This window comes from Balaenoptera ricei, chromosome 2 (assembly GCF_028023285.1).
Source record: "Balaenoptera ricei isolate mBalRic1 chromosome 2, mBalRic1.hap2, whole genome shotgun sequence".
Taxonomy (NCBI): domain Eukaryota; kingdom Metazoa; phylum Chordata; class Mammalia; order Artiodactyla; family Balaenopteridae; genus Balaenoptera; species Balaenoptera ricei.
The window spans coordinates 142747409-142764453 of NC_082640.1; the positions used below are offsets into that span (position 1 = coordinate 142747409).

Below are 17045 nucleotides of genomic sequence, written 5' to 3' on the forward strand. Positions count from 1 at the left end.
TGCAGATTGTTGCTTATGCCTTTATTTCTGGTAAAAAGTCAGACATTAGGGAGGGAGACCATTGTGGCAGGGTATCAAATCTACCCAAGTGTTAATTATGATGATAAGAATGTGAAGATTTCTGGAGGGATTCCCTTTTTTTATGTTATCAAGAAGTGGCATACATATGGAAATTGCTGTGGATCTTTGTGTTGGTGTTGTAGAAGCCATCATCTGAATGTTGCTGAAAGGTCAAAGGGCACTGACAACAATGGGATCTGGTTTTTTTAAAATTTATTTATTTATTTATTTTTGGGCTGCTTTGGGTCTTCGTTGCTGTGCGGGCTTTCTCTAGTTGAGGCGAGCGGGGGCTACTCTTTGTTGCAGTGTGCAGACTTCTCATTGTAGTGGCTTCTCTTGTTGCGGACCACGGGCTCTAGTTGTGGCTCGTGGGCTCAGTAGTTGTGACTCGCGGGCTCTAGAGCACAGGCTCAGTAGTTGTGGCACACAGACTTAGTTGCTCCGCGGCATGTGGGATCTTCCTGGACCAGGGCTCGAACCCGTGTCCCCTGCATTGGCAAGCGGATTCTTAACCACTGTGCCACCAGGGAAGCCCAACAATGGGATCTTCAAAGGGCAATACCTTGGAGAGAGGAAGTCCTGAGACCTTGATTTGGTTTTGCCTTGGCATTTCCCTGGAGGAGGCTGTTGTCTTTTACTTCCCTTTGTAAGTGTGCAGGTCACCATAAAGCAAGTTGATCTAAGGGACTTTTTTTTTTTAAATTTATTACTTCATTTTTGGCTGTGTTGGGTCTTTGTTGATGCGTGCGGGCTTTCTCTCTAGTTGTGGTGAGCGGGGGCTACTCTTCATTGTGGTTCGTGGGCATCTCATTGCAGTGGCTTCTCTTGTCACGGAGCACAGGCTCTAGGTAAGGGCTTCAATAGTTGTGGCGCAGGGCTCAGTTTCTCCGCGGCATGTGGGATCTTCCCAGACCAGGGCTTGAACCCATGTCCCCTACATTGGCAGGCAGATTCTTAACCACTGCGCCACCAGGGAAGTCCCCTTAGGGACTTAGTTTTTGAATAAATTAAAATTATTTTCAAAATGATTTGTGCATATATCAGTTTTTGTTTTTGTTTTCTCCTGAGAAGACTCCTGGTTGTTAACTTTTATCAGATTTTCACAGGGGCACAAGACCCAAAAAGAAAGATAAGAACTATGATTTTCTGGTATTTTTCTGGTTTCAATACTTATTCAGATTTCTATCCCTCACAATCCACATCTCAGTTACGAGATATACTCTTCTCTCTTGGCAATTTGCTGCCTGGTTCTTCTATTTCTCTTTAGTTGCTCTTTTATTTACTGTGAATGAAGTTCTTTCTTGTGGCTGCGTAGCCTCTACCGTCTCCATTCACCACCACCACGTTTCATCCATGCACAGTCCGGGCATAAGCTCAGCGCTTCACACATGCTCCAACGACTTCATTCCAGGCGAAGTTAAGTGCGTGCCTTTGTAAACTTTAAGTTTTGGAAAGCACGTTCACTTTTCTCATTTATTTGAGCTTCATGGTAATACAGTTAGTAGGTAGGGAAAGGCATGATCGCACCCAGGGCTGTAGTTCTGTAGTAAAGAGACCTAGAGGCAAAGTCCAGTGGAGCCTGCCTCTTGGTTTCCTCTGTCCTGCAGTGGAGGGAGTAGGTTGGGTTAAGGATGAAGAGTTTGGGGGTGGGGAGGAAGATGAGATGGTGTTTTTCCTTTGGAGGTAGGAGTGAGCTATTGAGAAGCAAGTGGTAGGCTCTTAGTTTTTTTCTGAGCTCAGAGTCCCGGTCTATACAAATAAGCCCATTGCACTGGGCTTTAATGTAATGTGATGTTTGCTGGTTTGAGATGACCAAGTTCCAATCATTGATGAAATAACCAAAGTTATATACTACGTATATTTAGAACTTCTCTGTGGCTGTGCCATCTCAGGCCACCTTAATCTGTTCTTCCGTCAGCACCTTATCAGTCCCATGACCTCACCACGACACCCACACTGATGCCCAACCCCACCCAAGAGCTCCCTCCCAGGCCTGAGGCACTGCACTGGCTCTACGGGCTTGTTTCAAGGATTATTCCCATTGTACAAATGGAGAAATAGAATCAAAGGAAGGACTTGCCTCAAGTGGTTTGTGGTTTCACTGCCTCCTAGTCTGATCCTTCTCCTAGACCAGTGCTATTCGAAGTGTGGCCCACTGGCCAGCTTTAGAGCCAGCCTGTGATAAGAGCAGAAACGAGAGGAAGAGTTTCAGAAACCTTACTAGCAATTTGACTAACTTTCTGTGTGCTGAGTTTAATAATCAAGAATTTGAGCTTTTATTTTTTTTCAAACAATTTCATATTTCTAGTAGTTTCAGTTTTACTATATTTTACAAAATAATCAGTTCACAGTGTATTAAATATTAAAAAAAAACCCCACAACTGGTCCTTAACCAGAGACAGTTTGAGAAACACTGCATTAGACCACACAGACTCTTTTTTTTTTTTTAATTTATTTTTAATTTATTTTTGGCTGCGTTCGGTCTACGTTGCTGCACACGGGTTTTCTCTAGCTGTGGTGTGTGGGCTTCTCATTGCGGTGGCTTCTCTTGTTGCGGAGCATGGGCTCTAGTCACGTGGGCTTCAGTAGTTGCAGCATGAGGGCTCAGTAGTTGTGGCTCATGGGCTCTAGAGCACAGGCCCAGTAGTTGCGGGACACGTGCATATTTGCTCTGGGGCATGTGGGATCTTCCCAGACCAGGGCTCGAACCCGTGTCCCCTGCATTGGCAAGCAGATTCTTAACCACTGTGCCACAAGGGAAACCCCGTAGACCACACAGACTCTAATGGAATTCTTACAATGAAGATGCACTGGCCACATGGAAACCATTGTCATTTCATTTTGATGATATTTGTGTTGTGTTTTGTAGTTTCAGTGTCTTTCACTCCTCTGAAATTCCCAGTAACAATACAGCGAGTGATATGGTAAGAATTCTGGGGTCTTTGCTAACTTTGGCTCTAATAATACCTGTTTAATCTTGGTCAAATGGTTTAACTCTTCAAGCCTGGGTTTCCTCATCTGTATGAAAATTTTATATTCCATACATATATACATAGTTTATATTTCATACACATATATATATTCCATACATTCATACTGTGTGGAATTTTATATGGAAAATTTAATATTATATTTTGCTTAAACTGCAGAATATTCATAAGCTCTCAGTAGTATACTTAGCTTTAAGGTTATACATTTGAAACGAGAGGCAAGGCACAGTACATTTTTTATTCTGCATTGGTTAATGTACAGAATATCCCCACTTCACTTGAGAAACAGTATCATTTCTAAAACACACTTTGATGAACACTGAATATTGAAACATTATACAGTTGTCCCATGGATTCTGAGGGTGATTGGTCCTAGGACCCCTGGTGGATATCAAAATTCGTGGATGCTCAAGTACCTTATATAAAATGGTATGGATATGAAGGACCAACTGTACTTATATCATAGAGGTGTTTTCTGATTAAATGAGATAATGTATACAAAACAGTTAACATAGAGTCTGGATTATACGTTGTAAACGCAATAAATGGTGGCTATTAACCAACTTCAGAAAACACTGAAAATGGAGATCATATTCATCTATTGTCATGAGAAAAATGCAGATGATTAACATGGATTTAATTATTAAATGTTTAAGCAATATCAACTGCAAGATCCTTTGGTGGATACTAGGGTATAATCCTTATTCTCCAGCAGTTTAGAATCTAGTAGGGTGTATTAAATACACATATGCAAGATGTGCATGGAGTAAAATAAGGGCCATAAGGGAAGAGGAATCAATTATTGATTCATTGAAATAATCAAGAGGTTTTGAGGACAGTGTTTGAGATGAACCTGAGAGGATGGATTGAACTTTGAGTCAAACATAAAGAAGGTTCAAGTGATCATGATACATTGAGCTAATATTGATCAGATATTAAATAAGACATATGGTTTAATTCCAGTATGTACAATATGACCCCCTTCAACTTTGATTAAAATTATCTATACAGATAAAAGTCTAGGTGGAGGTGTTACGTGGTTATTTCTTGGTGGTGAGATCATAGGAAATATTTATTTTATTTAATTTTTTGATATTAAAGTTTTATAATATATATTTTAAGAGTAGTTATAGGGCTTCCCTGGTGGCGCAGTGGTTACGAATCCGCCTGCCAATGCAGGGGACATGGGTTTGAGCCCTGGTCCGGGAAGATCCCATATGCCACGGAGCAACTAAGCCTGTGCGCCACAACTACTGAGCCTGTGCTCTAGAGCCCGTGGGCCACAACTACTGAGCCCACGCACCTAGAGCCAGTGCTCTGCAACAAGAGAAGCCACCTCAACGAGAAGCCTGCACACGCAACGAAGAGTAGCCCCTGCTCACTGCATATAGAGAAGGCCCACGCACAGCAATGAAGACCCAATGCAGCCAAAAATAAATAAATAAGTAAATTAAAAAAAAAAAAGAGTAGTTTTATAACTGGACCAAACTACTTTTTTAAAGGGCTGGCTAAAATCAAAGCTGCAGATTTAAATGAAACTTGGTACAACCTTTTAAAATGCATTTTGGCAGTTTGTATTAGTAACTATAAAAGTGGTGATACTCTTTCAACTAGAAATTTCATTTCTTGGTATTTATCTTTAAAAATTTACATTCATGAGAATGTCCTATGGTTTCTTTATAATGGCATAAAGGGAAGGAAATAAGTAAGTCCAAGAATAAAGAATTTGGTAAATTTTGTATGTCCGCTTAATATAATTTTATGTAGCTGTTAAAGTGTTTATGAAGCTTATGTAGAAATAGGAGAAATAGTTATGGAAGAAAAAAACCCCCCCCAAAACCAAAAAAACCCAAAACCCACCAGGATCCAAAATTTTGTGTACACTATGATCACAACATTGTAAAATACATATGCATGAGACAAAAGGTCTAAAAGAAAATAAGCTGAATGCTGAGTGGCTGTGTTAGGGTGAAGGATTTTTTTTTCTTTATTGTTCTCATGTTTTATGATGTGGTTAAAATTATTTTTACAGTGAAAGCAATTAGCATTTTAAAGGCTGAGTGTAAAAGGGTCCTCACTGGCACTCTGATTTGAAAGTATTAAGTAAAATACTAAAAACTTCTTATAGTCATCATTTACAATCTCTTAAACTTCTAAAGATCACATTTTGAGACTGTCAACCTCAAAGTTTATCAGCTTGCTGGTAGATATTCCTGCCATGATTTGCATAGAAAAGAATAACATAAAGGACTCTTTCAACCCCTTCATTTTACAAATGAGAACTCTGAAGCCCAGCCTCCCCAGACAGTAGCAGAAGCAAAATTTGAACTCAAGGCTACTAGGTTATCTAACAGTAATCTAACACCATTTATAGCTCCACATCCACCCATGAGTATTAGTAGACTTGTCAAGTCTATTGGCTGTTGAACACTGGCGTTACTACCATTCTGGCTAGCCTGAGGGGTTGATTGCTTTCTCTGCAGGTCTTGCTCGAGCTTTCACTCTTCACCACTTGGGGGCCCGAAGATGCCTCACCCGGTTCTCCCTTTTTAAGTCCCCTACTCTTCGCACCCCCAGCGTCCGAAGTGCCGCAGAATCCCGGCAGGGGCGCTGCGACTCCCTGGCTCCGCGGCCCCTCCCCTGGCCAACCGTCGATTGGGCCGGCGCGTGACGTCACGCCGTTTTAGCCAAACAAATGGGTTTCGGGGCGAGCGTTGGGCTCCGCCGCGCCGCGCTGGGCGCTCGGTCCGCCTCAGCGGTGGGGAGCGAGCCAGGCCAACCGCCGCCGCCGCTGTATCGCGGTGTGCAGCCCCGGGCCAGGCCCCGGCCGGGGCAGGAGCGCAGGTGGGTCTGGGCCGGGGTGGGGCGTGGCGCGAGAGCGGCGCGGTCGGGGTCTGGCGGCGGCCACCGTGGCCGCTCCCCGCCCCCTCCCGCCGGCCGCCTGCGCTCTCGGGGCGCCGGGCGGGTGGGGGCGGGGGCGCCGCCCGCCGGTCCGGGGCTCGGTCTGGGGCAGGGACCCGGCGGCCCGCACCTCGTCCGGGGGCGTCCTCTGCCCGCACACGGGCCGGGCGCTGAGCGCCCCCGCGGGGCACGGAGGGTCGGGCGGGCCGGCGGGCGGGAGTGGGGTCCCGGGTCAGGGCTGAAGCGGAGGAGATCCGGGATAGGCCGTGGGGAGGCTCCAGGTCGGCTCTCCCACCCCCGGGACCGGCGGCCGGTGAGGAAGTCGGGCCCTGGGTGGGGGTAGCCTCGCCCGGTCGCACCCGCCGGGGCTCGACCGCTCCGTCCTAACCCGTCCCAGCGCAGGTGAGCTGGCGCCTGTCCTTAACCTTCTTCGGGGACCTGGCAGGACCGAGGCTCGGAAGCTTCTCTAGCCTCCGGGCTGGCGCAAGTCGACTGCGGTTCCGCCCCAGTCCCGATGAAGTCATAGTGCTGTGGTTCAGTGTGTCTGTGACGTCAGGGGTTTCCAAGAGATGGGCTGTGATGTCACTGCAGACCCCGGCGGGGAGCTTGACACGCGGAAGGGCCGGGAGGACCCGGAGGGGAGAAAAAGGAAGTTAAAGCTTCTGTCAACGCCTAGCATAGCAGAGATTTTGAATCGAAAGTTGTTCGATATCAGCATTTTACAATTTTAATGTAATAGTTGTTAAGTTCTTTAACTTCCATTTCGAACATTGTTAGTACAGTTCAATAAGACCCATTTGATTTAGGAAAATCTCAATCAGGAGGGATTTTTTTTTTGTGGGGGGTGGATGGGTGGGTGTTTAATGTAAATGCATTTCAGAAAGCTAAACTCATAGTTTGATGGCTTGTGATTGGAATTGCTGGAAAAAATAGAACCAATTCGAGTGCTGATAATTATTTGCCTTACTCTTTTTTGCTAGACAATTTTGAAATCATTTATCTGCCTATTTGCTTTTTTGGTTAGTGGTCTGGAAGAGAGAGAGGGGATTTTAAGTCAACTTTTTCTTTTGTAAAGAGGGGAGGAGGAGTTCTGAATTAATCCAACGTTCTTCTTAAATAATAATTACCTGGGGATTTAATTTATCCAGGTTGTCCCTGTCCATGGATAATTGAGGGTTTCCTACGGTTATAGCTCAACAACAAGGATTTTCCTTGTTTTCTTACTAAGACTGGGCTGTAACAGTATAATAACATATACCAGGACTGCTTGCCTGGACAAGTAACTAATATTTTGTCTGTAATGCTTTCAAATATGAAACTACAGAATATTAAAAAATGCCCTGCCTATGAATATTGCTTTTCTTCCAAAAGAGATCAGGCCAGAAGAGAAGCTAGTCACCTGCCATTAATGACTCTCTTCAGGTATTGCAGCATATCAGTACTTTTGCTCATCATTTCTTCCTCTCTATAAAATCATTTAAATAGGATCTAGTTTGAGAGGTAGATGGCTTAAAATTGAAGCATAATTACAATTTAGTGTCTTCAGCAGGAAGCTTGGATAGGAGTCCTCAGCCCGTCCCCACTGACCTTGACTTGTAATGTTAGGGGTTTTTTGTTGTTAATACTGCTTTCTCTCATTTGCTCTTTAAAGGTTATTGATAAGGTATTGTCTGTCTAGATTCTGCATCAACATGCTGGTGGAAGTCATGCTCTGTTACTACATTTTTTGTAGAAAATGAAAGCAAAAATTTACCCTTGTTAATTACCATTAGATTTGACTGGAAGTTTACAAAACAAGGTGTTCCTGTAAATCTCATTTTAATGCTCACTGTACTTTGGAAATTCTATAGCATTGTGTGCAGTACTTGAAAATTATTTTATATATATATTTATTTTAAGAAATTAGGAATCGTGTGGTGACAGTGTTAAGGCTCTAAAGACAAAATTTGGGTTTTTGGATCCTCAAGACTGATAAGTACCAAATTAACATGAAATTGCTGATTTTGAGGGTGTTAATCAACCTACTCTTTATAGTGAAAGGATCATGACAAGATATTATGTAATGAAGTTGAAGGAGGTACAGAAAGGACACTTGCGTGTGTCTTTTCCAGGGAGCCTTTCTGGGGGAGGCTACGTGGATCTGTGTAAATTAAATGTACTAGGGTATATGGTGAAAGTCAAACTACATGTGAGTTGAAAGACATATAAATGCTGATAATAAAATAGCTTCTCCTTGGCAGTACAATTTTTCCTCCTCTGTGGTGTTTAGCAGTTATGATTTTTTTGTATGGAAAATGAGTTGATAGGGGCTTCCCTAGTGGCGCAGTGGTTGAGAATCCACCTGCCAATGCAGGGGACACGGGTTTGATCTCTGGTCTGGGAAGATCCCACATGCCGTGGAGCGACTAAACCTGTGCACCACAACTGCTGAGCCCGTGTGCCACAACTACTGAAGCCCACGTGCCTAGAACCCGTGCTCCACAACGAGAGAAGAGAGAAGCCACCGCAGTGAGAAGCCCTTGCACTGCATCGAAGAGTAGCTCCCGCTTGCCGCAACTAGAGAAAGCCCACGCGCAGCAACGAAGACCCAACACAGCCAAAAAATAAATAAATAAATTTATTTTAAAAAAATGAGTTGATAGGTGGAGAATAAATGTCTTCATGTATTCTTATATGACCTAGGAACAATGACAGGTGTAAAAAAACCAGCTTCTTTGTTTAGTTGTATAACCGTTTAACCAGCCGTAACACATAACACTCTGAAACATTTTTACAGTTTGTTTCTACTTTTGGCAGGTTATTTTTCACCCAGGCCTAGCAGTTTTGGGTCTAGGAAGCAGCTTTTACTTCTCATAAATGGAAATTTATTTGAGATCGGTATTATTTTGAAATATTTTGTCATTTTATCCAGTTACAGCATTTAAGGGACTATATCAGCCAGTCATTAGTGATACAGCATCTTTCTGACAGATAAAAGCAAATGTGAACAATGAAAGTGCTGTATTTTAGAAATTCTTTAGGATATGTTTATTGGATCAATTCTATTAACATAACATCTAGAATTTAAATTCTTGTACAAATTTTCTACTTTATTTTCTAATAAATTTATGCTCAGCCAGTTTAATTTGCAGTTTTGATACTCTAGTAAACCTTAATCTTGTTTTCATATTTGTTGGGGAGAGAACGTACTAATGGTTAGAAACATCATTCAGTGTTATCTTCCAAAATTTGCAGCTGTTTAGAACCAGATACTTGAGAGAAGCTACTATGGTAGAATGAATGCCTTCCTTGTTAGGTCATGTGTGACAAAGGCAAAATTCAGCAAGTGCATAATCTGCAGTCCTTTGGAAGCTACAGTAACAAAAAGCAAATTAACTCCCAAGTGCATTTAGGTCATTGGAAATTGAATTCATATCAATTCTTACTGTTGCATAATTTATCTTTCCCCCTGTAGTTCATGTTTATGGCACTTTGAAGCTGATGAACGTACTGTATTATCTGGGAAAAGCATTAATAATTTAAATGTAGGTGTTTCTTAACGTCAGTTGAAAGAGTTTATCAACCTTCCGTTTCCAGCTCTGTCTTCTGGTTTGCTCTCCACAGAAGAGGCTCCAGATCTTCCCTTTTTAAATGTTCAACTCCAGGAACTTAGCACACACATTTTCAACCCTCAGCACAATGTAGATTTAAATGTGAAACTAAGCTCTATTTATGTATGTATTATATTATCAGGCATGGGTTTTATTCATCTAACAAACATGTTTTGAGTACCTCTCTGCCTGGTCCTCAGCCAGGGACTGTGTGACCGTTGTTTTAACATTCCCTTGCTGTGGGGGCCATGGGTCTGAAGGGCAAGAATTGGACCAAGAGGATGAACCATTTATGTTATGCAGATTGGCCAGAGGTTTTGTCTAAAGGTCAGTTAAGGAGGTATTAGAAGCTCAGGTAAAAAGAATAGGGAACAGATTATCATAGCCCAAGACAGACAAAGGGGTCAGGCTCCACAGGTTTGGATTGTGCTAGAATGAAGGGAGCTTAGTGAGTGAGCATTTTCTTTCAGGCAAGAGCAAGCACTCAAGGCCAGAACTAGTCTGTATAGGCAGTCTAAGACTAGAGGTAGAGAGAAGAGGAACAATCCAGACATCCCTCTCTCAGAGGCATGTATATATACCTTCCTTTTCTTCTCTAAGGTCAATCCTTTAATTGACAAACTTCTGAAATAATGTGAGCCTCACATTATTTCCACTCTGCTTTTTTCCCCTAACATTTTATCATGAAAATTTCAATCACAGAAAAGTTGCAAGAACTGTTTATACATTGAATATGAATATCTAAATATCCACAATGTAGATTCTGTAATTCTTATTTTGCTCTATTTGCTTATCTATTTATCCATTCATTCTACCCTCTATGTATTTATCAATGCATCTTATATTTTGGTTGTATTTCAAAGTAAGTATACTTTACCAGTAAATACTTTTGCATGCCTATCATGAACTATTTGTTTACTTATTAAATAAGTAAACAAATAGTTTAACTTGTCCCTTAGTTTGGACAAGTTCATACATCTATTTAACCCATAACTCTGTCAAGATACAGAACATTACCATTTCTACGGAAGGTTTCTTTGTTCACCTTCCAAGTCAATTTAATTAAATTTTTAATCTCCTGCAATCTTACTTCCACCCTTTTGAAACTACCTGTTGAAAGGGCCTAGCTGTTAGCAGTGCATTTGAGTGGCATTATGCTGGGTGTTCAGAATATAAAGAAATGAAGAACATAGCCCCTGCTCTCTTTAAGCTTATAATTTAGTTTGGATTTTAATTAGGTGTCTGATAAATAAATGTTACATGAATTCAGAGGAGGCAACTGGGACTGCCAGACAAAGTTTCCTAGGTGTGGGCCTTGGATTGGACGTTTATTTTGGGATCTGGAGAAGAGGTTTTATTTATTTATTTATTTAAAAAAGACTGATTAAAAGTATGGTATTAAAAGAAACAAAGAAAAAGAAAAAGTTATGGTATGAAGCTGCAGCAGCAGACAAGGGACCCAATTATGGAGGGAGTTTGAGCATTATTTTTTACCCAGGACAATCTTTGAGAAAGGAAGTAATGTGAAAAACGGATCTTTTAGCTAAATTCTTAGCCTATTTGTCATCTTTGGTATTTAGTTGTACAGAAGACACCTTCATTTTTTGAATTCTCTCCTCTCGGTTCTTTGCCTATCTCTGATTTCTTCTGATTTATCAGCTTGGCTGGCAATTCTTTCTCTTCCAGATCCAAACTATCTAAAGCTCTGTTCTCTCTCTTTTTTTTTTTTAATTATAGTTGCTGTACAATATTAACAGGTGTACAATATAGTAATTCACAATTTTTAAAGGTTATAGTCCATTTATAGTTATTATAAAATATTGGCTATATTCCCCACATTGTACAATATATCCTTGTAGCTCATTTTATACCTAATAGTTTACAACTCTTACTCCCCCACCCCCAGTTGGTAGCCACTAGTTTGTTCTCTATATCTTGAGTCTGTCTAAGCTCTGTTCTTGACTCTTTGTTGTGCTCCTTGTAATCTGGCCCTTAGCTCTTAGGGCTTCTCAATTATAATGCTTTCCAGGTCAAGCCTATATCTGTATCCATAAGCTGTTAACTCTTGTTAGGTTTCTAACTGCCAATAGGATACTACTTTTTTTTTTTTTTGAATTTTTGAAATTTATTTATTATACAGCAGGTTCTTAATTAATTATCCATTTTATACATATTAGTGTATATATGTCAATCCCAATCTCCAAGTTCATCACACAGATGCTGCTTTTTTTTACATCCATGTTTACTTTGTATTTATTTTTCAAGAATCTGTAGCAAGAGCATTTGCTCTAAGTGGTTGTAGCAAATGGGATTTATTAAGAAAGAGATAGGTAAATGTTGAGTAGGCTGAATGAACAGATTAGACTGAACTTCTAGAACAAACACCACAGACACTGTAGAACTTGCCTGATAAGGGAGCTACTGCCATTACGGACCACCGTATGTGGCAGAAATTTTAACTTCCTTGGGCAGTAACATCATTGCATGCTACTTTCTGCTCTCTATATCTTAAGTGGTCTGCTTGGACACACTTAGGTCTTAGGTGAAACCTTTGCTTCAAAGGCATCTGGAAAATGTAGTTTTTAGCTATGCAGCTTCTGTAAAATAGGAAGTCCATGTGAGAGTAGATTGGAGTGAGTATTGAGTGAGACTTCAGCACACTTAGTTTGTGAAAAACTAAACTCATTTTCCCCAGATTCCCTAATGGTGGTAAAGTGAATCCTTTTGTAATTTTGCTGTTGCTATGCCAAGAAATGGGTATTGCTCTGGTTTCCTGAGATAGAAACTATTGCAATCAGCTGTACCATTTAGATGTTGAGTGTAGTGAGTATAACAGAGAACCGAATCGAATTTACTGGCTTGTAGTACTAAAAAGACCAAAGATGAAGCTTGATCCACTTGTACTTAGGTGGTCAGAATCTCATCTTCTTCTTATTTCCTTTATTTAATAAGCTCTGCTTCCATGGTGTTGTCCCTTTGTGGTTACAGTGTGTTTGTCAGCACCTCAAGCTCTACATCCTTATGCCATCAAATCCAGAGGTGGGGAAGGAGAGTGCTTCTATAGAAGCTGTAGGGCAGGGCTCTTGACAGTTTTTGCTCCATAGACACCTTTGGCAGTCTGAAGCCTATAGGACCCGTTTTCTGAGTAGTATTTTTAAATTACATAGGATTACAAAGAAAACCAGTTACATTAAAATACAGTTATCAAAATATTTTTTTAAATTATGAGATAGTAACATGTGCTTCTGTATTAAATAATAAGATTTAGCGTGGGTCTAATAATTTCCAAGTAATGATGAACATTATCACTGTTTGGAGGTGTCTGCAACTTATGATTGTGTGATAGGAAAATATCTATGATTTCTATTACTGACAGTGGCAGATACTGTTAATATTATTGTGGTCTGACTGAATTCCCAATAGAAGGAAATGCTAAATTTCAGTTGGAGGTTACTGAAAGTAAAGATAATTTCCCCCCTCATCTGAGTTTATAGACATCCCAAATTGAGTACTTAGCCACTTAGCACTTTAACACTTCATTGTATACCATTATTTATTACTCTTTGTTTCATGTGTATTAATCTTCTCTACTAAATTCTAAGCTTTCATATCTTATATCCCAAAATTGTAGACACATAATTGAAGGCTTAGCTTTTTCCCCTTATCTTTAAGGACATACCTGGGCTATTTAAAGTTGTACCTTTAAATTAAAAAAAAAATTTTTTTTTCTATTTTTCTGTTTAACTTAGACACCTTCTAGCAGATTCAGTTATAGGACTTTGTGTATTAAAGTGTTCATTTGCTTCTTGAAAATTAAAAAATTTAAAAATAATGTATTTTAAATAATTAATAATATAAAAATAGTCTATCTGAAGCTCTGAAATCACTCTTGGAACTACTGTAGGGAATTATTGATTAAGCTGGAGTTTCTGAAGATGAAATTTGAGTTTGGTAAGGAAGTCTCAAAGGACACATTTGGTCTCTTGTCCAGGAACCAGGAGAGGCAAGCTTGTTTCCAAAGTAGGGCAAGAGATTTGATTTCAAGTTCAGTCATCAGAATTGTTCTCTGGAGGTTCTAGGTACTTTCTACACACCACTTCAACCTTTGGGGATAGGTTTCTCTGGTTCAGGCTGTATTCTTGTTGAAGAGCTATACCATCATCACAGTAGTGAAGCTTATTTGGGATACTGCAAGGACTATGAAAAGGGATCCTGAAAAGTCCATAGAAGGTCTATAGCTTTATGCTTTAGGAATCCTATCTTTCATTTGACATTTTCTTTGCCTATGTTTTATTTAACATGCTATGTAGTTAGCTTGATAAAATGGTTATATACCACCATTTTTAACTTGTGGAATTTCAAGGCCTGTGTATTTATTCACCTACTGAAAAAAAGGGTAACATGTTTTATACTCCAGGCATTATGCTCAGTGCACTAGTTAACTTCTGTCACTTTTTCTCTTAGCACTGTTTACAGATCTATGTATTCTTTGGCAAGTACCAGTCTTAAATTTAAGAATTTATTCTTTTGTCTTTTTATTGTTTATCTTAACACCTTGTGGGTTCCCCTGCCGTATGGCAGATATCATTAATAGAATTGATTATTAAAGTCCAGATAAATACTAACTTTTCTGGAAAATCCACATTTTTGTTTGTATTAGTAGGAGGTTGTATATTAAAACATAATTTTACATTCTAGTTGCATATATTTTAAGACTATATAGTATAACATATTTTTGCACTTAAAAATGACTGTATAACACATTTTTAAACTACTGATGTTTAAAAATTTCATGGCCTTGGAATTTAAGTGAAAACTTTAGCCATGTTAGTTATTGTTTTGTTTCTGAATCTAACAGATGAATTATTTCCTCTCTTCTTTATTTGATCTAGGGGCTTAGCCTCTGTATTTTTTTTTTTTTTTTTAAGAATTTTTTATTTATTTATTTTTGGCTGTGTTGGGTCTTTGTTGCTGCGCGTGGGCTTTCTCCAGTTGTGGAGAGCGGGGGCCACTCCTCATAGCGGTGCATGGGCCTCTCATTGCAGTGGCTTCTTTTGTTGCAGAGCACGGGCTCCAGGCGCGCGGGCTTCAGCAATTGTGGCTCACGGGCTCTAGAGCACAGGCTCGGTAGTTGTGGCGCACGGGCTGAACTGCTCCGCGGCATGTGGGATCCTCCCGGACCAGGGACCGAACACGTGTCCCCTGCACTGGCAGGCGGACTCTCAACCACTGCGCCACCAGGGAAGTCCCAAGCCTCTGTATTAAAAATGTTCTCCGTTACCTAATATTTTTGTGTATATTACCAAAAAGTTACTTGATTTTTACTGTAGTTGTTACCTTGTTTTATTTTGTGAATCAACAACCTTGACTATCTTGTCTATACTGCTTGAATTTTTTTTTTTTTTTTTTTTTTTGGCTGTGCCATGCAGCTTGAAGGATCTTAAGTTCCCTGACCAGGGATGGAACCCATGCCCCCTGCAGTGGAAACGCGGAGTTCTAATCACTGGATGGCCAGGGAATTCCCTATTCTGCTTGAATTTTAATTGTTCTATTTTAGTAGAGAATGAGGAGTTGTAAAGCCTTTTTAAAGAATTGTTCCTTTATTAAAATGTCATGGATTTTCCCTTTTTAGGGGACATGGAAAGAAGGGGACTATGCCTCTTTAAAAGATATGATTAATTTTGGAGATTAAAATTTGCTTGCCAACTCATTTGTTGGGTTACTTAAATATTATGGTTTCATTTTATTAAAGGTCTTTTCATGTGTTCCCAGTGTTTCCAGGCATTTCTTTTACCAAACACCTGTTGAGTCTTTCTCTGTTAAATGGCTCTGATTTAGATACATGTTACCTCTTGACCACAGTTGATAGTCCAATGGAATTCTTAAGATTTTGGCTTTTTGAGTAAGTCCCTTAAGGACTGGTCTGACAATTACTGATCATTGTTTCCTATAGAATCAAGTAATAATTTGTTAGAATTGAATCTGAGTAACCCCTATCCTTGTGTTTATGCTGTTTATTTCGTATTCTTTGAGAATATTATATGAAATTAATTTGATTGGTCCATTTTTCTTTCCTCCAAATTGATAGTTCAGGAGAAGTTAGGAGGAAATTAATCTTTACCTTTTCCCTTTCCAATTTTTCAAAAACAATGAGCATAACTTCTCACCTTTCTACTTGTAAAGGATATTAGTGTTACTGGTTTACTAAGGTAATAGCAGTACCACTTTTGAAGATTTCAATTTAATGTTCTTGGCAGATAGCAGATCTGTTTTTTCCCCCTTTGGAAAAAGTCAAGCCTTCATTAATGAACCTCAGTATAATTACTCAGTTTTTAAGAAATTTGTCATTTGTATGCTTTTAGTGTAGATATCTTATTCAGAGAAGTAAAGCTTAATTTCATTTCCATGTGCATTGTCTTTGTTTCTAAACTGTTAGTGTTCAGTTCACCAAATGTTAATTCTATGCTTACTTTGAGCCTTCTACATTTGAATGTTCATTTAGTCTATGTTGCTGAAATCTTTATAGGATAATACACAGTACTGTATTGGAAAATATAGTCTTTGCCTTCAGAAGGATTTACTTTGAAGGGCTTAATGATTATTGTCTATGCCTACTTGTGTTCCAGAGGCCCCAAGAAATTTCCATAGTAGCTACTAGGAATTTCTAAAGGGTTAGAGATTTTGTTTGTGACCATCCAACCCTGTTAGAAACAATTTAATGTTTTTACTATTATCAACAAGAGCATGTAAATGATGCCTCCTTTTTCTGGGTTTATTTGTATGTATTTGTCACTTAAGAGGTTGTTGGTAATTGGGATCATCAGTAAATGGTTGGTGGCCTCTGACTTAGGATCTGAATAATCCTCTTCCGGAATTAGAGCAAGAGATAGGACTTTCTTACTGAGTTACCTTTTAAAAATAAAAATCCAAAATTTTATGGATTTATAAAGTGAATATTTTTTATTTCATTCAACTTAATTATCATTACATAGAAATAAGTATGTGAAAATGGTATATAAAATATATATACTAATCATACACAAAAATACATGAATGTATAGGCCAAGGCTTGGGCAACTGACAAAATTAAATGGTCTATTTAAGAGTAGTAGATTTTCAGTAACTTTTTTTTTTTTTAATAAATTTATTTATTTATTTAATTTATTTTTGGCTGCGTTGGGTGTTTGTGGCTGCGCACAGACTTTCTCTAGTTGCGGAGAGCGGGGGTTACTCTTGGTTGCGGTGCGTGGGCTTCTCATTGCGGTGGCTTCTCTTGTTGCGGAGCACGGGCTCTAGGCGCCTGGGCTTCAGTAGTTGTGGCTCACGGGCTCTAGAGCGCAGGCTCAGTAGTTGTGGCGCACAGGCTTAGTTGCTCTGCGGCATGTGGGATCTTCCCGGACCAGGGCTCGAACCGGTGTTCCCTGCATTGGCAGGCGGATTCTTAACCACTGCGCCCCCAGGGAAGTCCGAGTAACTCTTTTGTTATTCTGTTTACACCATAAAA

General features: G+C 39.8%; 1 protein-coding gene across 6 annotated transcripts in view; it reads left to right on the plus strand.

Annotated features, from left to right (window-relative positions):
• Positions 1–5751: 5751 nt before the first annotated feature.
• The window catches only part of FBXO34 (F-box protein 34), a 103489-nt gene continuing 92195 nt past the window's right edge, over positions 5752–17045 (plus strand). For 4 of the 6 annotated variants that reach the window (XR_009500915.1, XM_059914278.1, XM_059914280.1 and 1 more), the window contains exon 1: positions 5805–5894. The gene's annotated coding sequence lies outside the window, so the exon portion shown is untranslated. Of the gene's footprint in view, positions 5895–17045 lie in introns of all 6 variants that reach the window. The other 2 variants (XM_059914277.1, XM_059914279.1) reach the window with 2 other exon arrangements.